This window comes from Palaemon carinicauda, chromosome 3 (assembly GCF_036898095.1).
Source record: "Palaemon carinicauda isolate YSFRI2023 chromosome 3, ASM3689809v2, whole genome shotgun sequence".
NCBI classification, from domain to species: Eukaryota; Metazoa; Arthropoda; class Malacostraca; order Decapoda; family Palaemonidae; genus Palaemon; species Palaemon carinicauda.
Window position 1 is genome coordinate 152040972 of NC_090727.1, and position 8182 is coordinate 152049153.

Below are 8182 nucleotides of genomic sequence, written 5' to 3' on the forward strand. Positions count from 1 at the left end.
TAAATTGGTACTTTTGCCAACAGAATGACTAAGCATAAAATTGAAATGGAACCAAGTCCAGTAGACTAAAAAATAGCATTAAATAATTTTTTCAAGTTCTAATTCCATCATCAAATGTACAAGGAAATGGTCAGATAAAGGTATTTGAAAGAACGAAATAGTTTTCATATGGTAAAGCAAGATTTTTTCCCCATTTGTAGTTAAAAGTTGCAATTAATTTTCTAGAGTAATTTTTGCAACTGCCATAATTTCTGGAAAAAAAAAAATAGAATTTTTTGATGCCACATATAGCCTACACCAAGATGTCAATTATGTTGATATAGAATAGTAGTTCGTGATTATAAGTCTATAATCATGAAAATATTTCAATGATGTCATCCTAATTGATGTCTTTGATGTCCAAATTGTGGAAAATGTAAAAAAAAAAAAAAAAAGAATTGGTTGTTTAAAGTCTTAATAGTTCGTTAAATAATTTCATATTGATGTTAAAATCGAGTAAAATAAATAATTATAAATATCCTACCTTTAAAAACGTTTAAAATTTTGTAATATTTATGATTTGATTAATTACTGCTTTAAATCATAAAAGTTCTTTCGGTCACTGTCAGTATCCCATTAGCTTAAAATTCTATAGTTTCCCATGAGCACGAAAAGACAATTACATCCATTTTCTATAAACCGAAACAGAAACTCCTGTTGGAAATATCAAAGAACGTTAAAGCAATATAGATTTATTTTTTTACACCCCGTAGAGTTTTCCAAGTCATCCATGAGGAACTTTGCTTAGAGTTTTTTTTGAGTCATTGGACTTTGAACTTGGAATGAAGTTCTGCGTGTAAACTCTACGGAGTTTTCACTCCACATTTCAGAAGGCTACGATGACGAGAGTAGCTTCGGTACCAAAGTAAATCATAACCATAAGAGCGAATGTAAGCTCAGGCATGTCTCAGGGGGTATTTCCCTCCCCCCTAACCCCCTTAGACTTCTGTTCAAAGCAGTTTTCTTTACATTATAAAGGCACTTGCAGTTTTAATAGACAGAAAATGGGTATGCATCTGGGGGAGGGGGACTTCTCTTCCCATCTCGGTAATTAGATGTCAGCTTAGATACCTTCGAAATTGATAACCGACTGGTCATACCTCGTCGAGACCACTCGGCTTTTATAGGTCCATTGTAATGTTGGCTCCTTTGGAGTAAAAATATCTTTTTTATACTGATCATATCTAGACTTTTAATTCTCTCAAGGATTCAAATTAAAGTGTCCGATTATTCTGGTTTTTATTTTATTCCCGCAAAGTATTACAATTATAAATTCATTATTACCTGAAATAACTAATGTGATCTAGTCATAAAAAATTCAATTTAAAAACAACCAAATTGATTTTAATCTATGGAACTTATTAAATCCTACTATAAGGTATATTATAGTACACCTATGAAAAGCTGCTGGTCTTCATGAGAGCACTAGATAGCCTTTTTATAGCCATTTCTCTAAATCTACTTTATCAAACATGATTTTTATAACTTGTTTTGTCGATGAGGAAGAGAACAGTTGAAGAGGAATAAACTAAAATGGGGGAGGGAGAGGAGAGAATGAGAATTTAAGCCAGCTTGCAGAGAAAAAAAAAGCCAATTTAGATAAATGAAAATATGTTTTGGCAGAAAATAAGCCAATTGAGAGGGGGAAAAACACTTGTTTTGAGAGAAGAATAAGCCTATATGAAAAGTCTGGATAGAAATAAAATGTTTTGCTAAGAAAAAAAAATACCGTTTAAAGCAAAAAACTAATTTGAAAAAAAGCCTTTCAAGATAACAGAAAAAAACTGTTTGGATAGAAAAAAAATGTTAGGAAAAACTGTTGAGAAAAAAGTTTTTTTTAGATAAAATAACTATTTAGATATAGAAAAAGAAAGCAAGTAAAACAGAGAACAAATCCAGCTTCTAGAAATAGCCTTTTTAAAGAAAATCATCAAAACAAGAGAAAATGTTTAGGTAGAGAAAAATAACCGTAGAACAAATAGCCTGTTTAGGTAGTGGAAATTGGTTAGAGAAAAAACCTGTAGCCTACAGATAGAGAAATAAAAAAGAAAGAAAACCTGTTTAGATTGAGAAAAGAGCATCTTGAGATAAAGCCTGTTTAGGGAAAAAGTCAGTATCGAGACGAAAAGCCTGTTAGATGGAAGAAAAAACCTGACTAGAAAAAAAAAACCTGAATAGAGAATAAAACCTGACAAGAGAAAAAACCCTTAATAGAGGAAAAACCTGACTAGAGACAACACCCTAGAGAAAAACCCTGACAAGAGAAAAAACATGACTAGACAAAACCATGAATAGAGAAAAACCTGACTAGAAAAAACCCTGAATAGAAAAAAAAACTGACGAAAAAAAATCTAACTAGAAAAAACCCTGAAGAGAAAAAACCCTGAATAGAGAAAAACCTTGACTAGAAAAACCCTTAATAGAGGGAAAAACCTGACAAGAAAAAACCCTGACTAGAGACAACACCCTTGAGAAAAAACATGACTAGACAAAACCATGAAGAGAAAAAACCTGACTAGCATAAACCCTGAATAGAAAAAAAAACCTGACTAGAGAAAAAACCTAACTAGAAAAAAAATCCTGAATAGAGAAAAACCCTGAATAAAAAAAACCTGACGAGAAAAAAACCTGACTAGAAAAAACCCTGAATAGAGAAAAAACCTGACTAGAAAAACCCAGACTAGAGACAACACCCTAGAGAAAAAACATGACTAGACAAAACCATGAAGAGAAAAAAAACCTGACTAGAAAAACCCAGAATAGAGAAAAGAACCTGACTAGAGAAAAGAACCTGACTAGAGAAACGCAGTCTAGAGAAAAAACCTGACTAGAAAATACCTGACTAGAGAAAAACCCTGACTAGAGAAAAAACCTGACAAAAAAAAACCCTGACGAGAAAAAACCCTCAAGAGAAAATACCTGACGAAAAACCATGAAGAGAAAAAAAGACCCTTCCGAGTAAAAACCTGACTAGAAAAAACCCTTCATAGAGAAAAAACCTGACTAGAAAAAACCCTGGAGAAAAAACTCTGGAGAAAAAACCCTGAAGAGAAAAAACCTGACTAGCAATAACCCTAGAGAGAAAAACCCTGACTAGAGAAAACACCCGACTAGAGAAAAATCTTTAATAGAGAAAAAATCTGACTAGAAAAAACCCTGAATAGAGAAAAAAACCTGACTAGAAAAAAAAACCCAATAGAGAGAACACCTGACTAGAGATATAACCTGACTAGAAAAAACCTTGAATAGAGAAAAAAACCTGACGAGAAAAAACCTGACTAGAAAAAAACCCCAAACTAGAAAAAAAAACTTTAAGAGAAAAAACCTGACTAGAAAAAAAACCTGAATAAAGAAAAAACCTGACTAGAGAAAAACCTAAAAAAAACCCTGAATAGAGAATAACCTGACTAGAGAAAAAACCTGAATAGAGAAAAAAATGGACAAGAGAAAAAACCTGACTAAAAAAACCTTGAATAGAGAAAAAACCTGAGTAGAGAAAACCCTGAGTAGAGAAAACCCTGAATAGAGAAAAAACCTCACAAGAAAAAACCTGACTAGAAAAAAACCCTGGAGAAAAAACCTGACAAGAGAAAAATCATTGCTTGAAAAAAACCCTGAATAGAGAAAAAAACTAACTAGAAAAAACACCCAATTAGAGAAAAACACTGACTAGAGAAAAACACTGACTAGAGAAAAAACCTGACTAGAAAAAAACCAGAATAGAGAAAAAAACCTGACTAGAAAAAACTCTGAATAGGAAAAAAACCTGACTAGAAAAGTACCTGACGAGAAAATACCTGACTAGAGAAAAACCCTGACTAGAGAAAAAACCTGACTAGAAAAAACCCTGAGAAAAAAAAACCTGACGAGAAAAAACCAGAGAAAAAAACTGACTAGAAAAAACCCTGAAGACAAAAAACCTGACAAGAAAAAAACCCTGAATAGAGTAAAAATCTGACTAGAAAAAACCTGACGAGAAAAAACCTGATGAGAAAAAACCCTGAATAGAGAAAAAACCTGACTAGAAATAACCCTAAAGAGAAAAACCCTGACTAGAGAAAACACCCGACAAGAGAAAAACCCTTAATATAGAAAAAACCTGACTAGAAAAAACCCTGAATAGAGAAAACACCTGAAGAGAAAAACCTCTGAAGAGAAAAAACCCTGAATTGAGAAAAAACCTGACTTAGAAAAAACCCTTAATAGAGAAAACCTGACTAGAGAAAAAACCTGACTAGAAAAAACCTTAGAGAAAAAAACCTGACGAGAAAAAACCTGACTAGAGAAAGAAACCTGACTAGAAAAAACCTTGAATAGAGAAAAAACCCTTCATAGAGAAAAAAACCTGACTAGAAAAAACCCTTCATAGAGAGAAAACCTGACTAGAGAAAAAACCTGACTAGAAAAAACCTTGAATAGAGAAAAAACCTGACTAGAGAAAAAAACCTGACTAGAAAAAACCCTTAAGAGAAAAAGCCTGAATAGAAAAAAATCTGAATAGAGAAAAAACCTGACTAGAGAAAAACCCCACCTAGAAAAAAACTCTAAGAGAAAAAACCTGAATACAGAAAAGACCTGAGAAAAAACCTGACTAGAAAAAATATTTAAAAAAAACCCTGAAGAGAAAAATAATGACTAGAGAAAAAACCTAAAAAACCTGAATAGAGAAAAACCTGACAAGTGAAAAAATCTGACTAGAAAAAACCCTGAAGAGAAAAAACCTGACTAAAAAACCCTGAATAGAAAAAAACCCTGAATAGAAAAATACCCTGAGTATAGAAAAAACCTGACTAAAAAACCCCTGAATAGAGAAAAAAACCTGACTAGAAAAAACCCTGAATAGAGAAAAAACCTGACTAAAAAAGCCCTGAATAGAGAAAAAACCTGACTAAAAAAGCCCTGAATAGAGAAAAAACCCGACTAAAAAACCCCTGAATAGAGAAAAAACCCTGAATAGAGAAAAAACCTGACTAGAGAAAACCCTGAATAGAGAAAAAACCTTAAGAGAAAAAACCTGACTAGAAAAAAACCCTGGAGAAAAAAACCTGACGAGAAAAATCATTACTAGAAAAAACCTGGCTAAAAAAACCTGACTCGAGAAAAAACCTGACTAAAAAAATGATTCGAGAAAAACATGACTAGAAAAAAAAATTAAGAAAGACTGTACAGGTAAAGAAAAAAAAACTTACAATAGAAAAAAAAAGTCCCGTTTACAAGAGAAAGAAAATGCTGTTTTGATAAGGAAAACAGTATGTTTAGATGGAGACAAAAATCTTGTTTATAAAAGAAATTTAGACAAAGCCAGTATAAAGAAAAAACAAGGCATTGACAAAAAGTGTTACGGTAGAAAAAAAAAATTTTTTTAAATAGAGATGGACTAGAATGGGTAGAGACGAATTAAGCGCGCGCGCGCCAGAGAGAGAGAGAGAGAGAGAGAGAGAGAGAGAGAGAGAGAGAGAGAGAGATTAAAGATGAACAAGTTTTGATAAAATGTCAGTTGAGAGAGAGAGAGAGAGAGAGAGAGAGAGAGAGAGAGAGAGAGAGAGAGAGAGAGAGATTAAAGATGAACAAGTTTTGATAAAATGTCAGTTGAGAGAGAGAGAGAGAGAGAGAGAGAGATTAAAGATGAACAAGTTTTGATAAAATGTCAGTTGAGAGAGAGAGAGAGAGAGAGAGAGAGAGGTATTAAAGATGAACAAGTTTTGATAAAAAACCTGACTAGAGAAAAACCTAAAAAAAACCCTGAATAGAGAATAACCTGACTAGAGAAAAAACCTGAATAGAGAAAAAAATGGACAAGAGAAAAAACCTGACTAAAAAAACCTTGAATAGAGAAAAAACCTGAGTAGAGAAAACCCTGAGTAGAGAAAACCCTGAATAGAGAAAAAACCTCACAAGAAAAAACCTGACTAGAAAAAAAACCCTGGAGAAAAAACCTGACAAGAGAAAAATCATTGCTTGAAAAAAACCCTGAATAGAGAAAAAAACTAACTAGAAAAAACACCCAATTAGAGAAAAACACTGACTAGAGAAAAACACTGACTAGAGAAAAAACCTGACTAGAAAAAAACCAGAATAGAGAAAAAAACCTGACTAGAAAAAACTCTGAATAGGAAAAAAACCTGACTAGAAAAGTACCTGACGAGAAAATACCTGACTAGAGAAAAACCCTGACTAGAGAAAAAACCTGACTAGAAAAAACCCTGAGAAAAAAAAACCTGACGAGAAAAAACCAGAGAAAAAAACTGACTAGAAAAAACCCTGAAGACAAAAAACCTGACAAGAAAAAAACCCTGAATAGAGTAAAAATCTGACTAGAAAAAACCTGACGAGAAAAAACCTGATGAGAAAAACCCTGAATAGAGAAAAAACCTGACTAGAAATAACCCTAAAGAGAAAAACCCTGACTAGAGAAAACACCCGACAAGAGAAAAACCCTTAATATAGAAAAAACCTGACTAGAAAAAACCCTGAATAGAGAAAACACCTGAAGAGAAAAACCTCTGAAGAGAAAAAACCCTGAATTGAGAAAAAACCTGACTTAGAAAAAACCCTTAATAGAGAAAACCTGACTAGAGAAAAAACCTGACTAGAAAAAACCTTAGAGAAAAAAACCTGACGAGAAAAAACCTGACTAGAGAAAGAAACCTGACTAGAAAAAACCTTGAATAGAGAAAAAACCCTTCATAGAGAAAAAAACCTGACTAGAAAAAACCCTTCATAGAGAGAAAACCTGACTAGAGAAAAAACCTGACTAGAAAAAACCTTGAATAGAGAAAAAACCTGACTAGAGAAAAAAACCTGACTAGAAAAAACCCTTAAGAGAAAAAGCCTGAATAGAAAAAAATCTGAATAGAGAAAAAACCTGACTAGAGAAAAACCCCACCTAGAAAAAAACTCTAAGAGAAAAAACCTGAATACAGAAAAGACCTGAGAAAAAACCTGACTAGAAAAAATATTTAAAAAAAACCCTGAAGAGAAAAATAATGACTAGAGAAAAAACCTAAAAAACCTGAATAGAGAAAAACCTGACAAGTGAAAAAATCTGACTAGAAAAAACCCTGAAGAGAAAAAACCTGACTAAAAAACCCTGAATAGAAAAAAAACCCTGAATAGAAAAATACCCTGAGTATAGAAAAAACCTGACTAAAAAACCCCTGAATAGAGAAAAAAACCTGACTAGAAAAAACCCTGAATAGAGAAAAAACCTGACTAAAAAAGCCCTGAATAGAGAAAAAACCTGACTAAAAAAGCCCTGAATAGAGAAAAAACCCGACTAAAAAACCCCTGAATAGAGAAAAAACCCTGAATAGAGAAAAAACCTGACTAGAGAAAACCCTGAATAGAGAAAAAACCTTAAGAGAAAAAACCTGACTAGAAAAAAAACCCTGGAGAAAAAAACCTGACGAGAAAAATCATTACTAGAAAAAACCTGGCTAAAAAAACCTGACTCGAGAAAAAACCTGACTAAAAAAAATGATTAGAGAAAAACATGACTAGAAAAAAAAATTAAGAAAGACTGTACAGGTAAAGAAAAAAAAACTTACAATAGAAAAAAAAAGTCCCGTTTACAAGAGAAAGAAAATGCTGTTTTGATAAGGAAAACAGTATGTTTAGATGGAGACAAAAATCTTGTTTATAAAAGAAATTTAGACAAAGCCAGTATAAAGAAAAAACAAGGCATTGACAAAAAGTGTTACGGTAGAAAAAAAAAAATTTTTTAAATAGAGATGGACTAGAATGGGTAGAGACGAATTAAGCGCGCGCGCGCCAGAGAGAGAGAGAGAGAGAGAGAGAGAGAGAGAGAGAGAGAGAGAGAGATTAAAGATGAACAAGTTTTGATAAAATGTCAGTTGAGAGAGAGAGAGAGAGAGAGAGAGAGAGAGATTAAAGATGAACAAGTTTTGATAAAATGTCAGTTGAGAGAGAGAGAGAGAGAGAGAGAGAGAGAGGTATTAAAGATGAACAAGTTTTGATAAAATGTCAGTTGAGAGAGAGAGAGAGAGAGATTAAAGATGAACAAGTTTTGATAAAATGTCAGTTGAGAGAGAGAGAGAGAGAGAGAGAGAGAGAGAGGTCAGTTTAGTGATTAAAAAGTTTTAAGAGAAAATGTCAGTTTAGAGAGAGAGAGAGAGAGAGATTA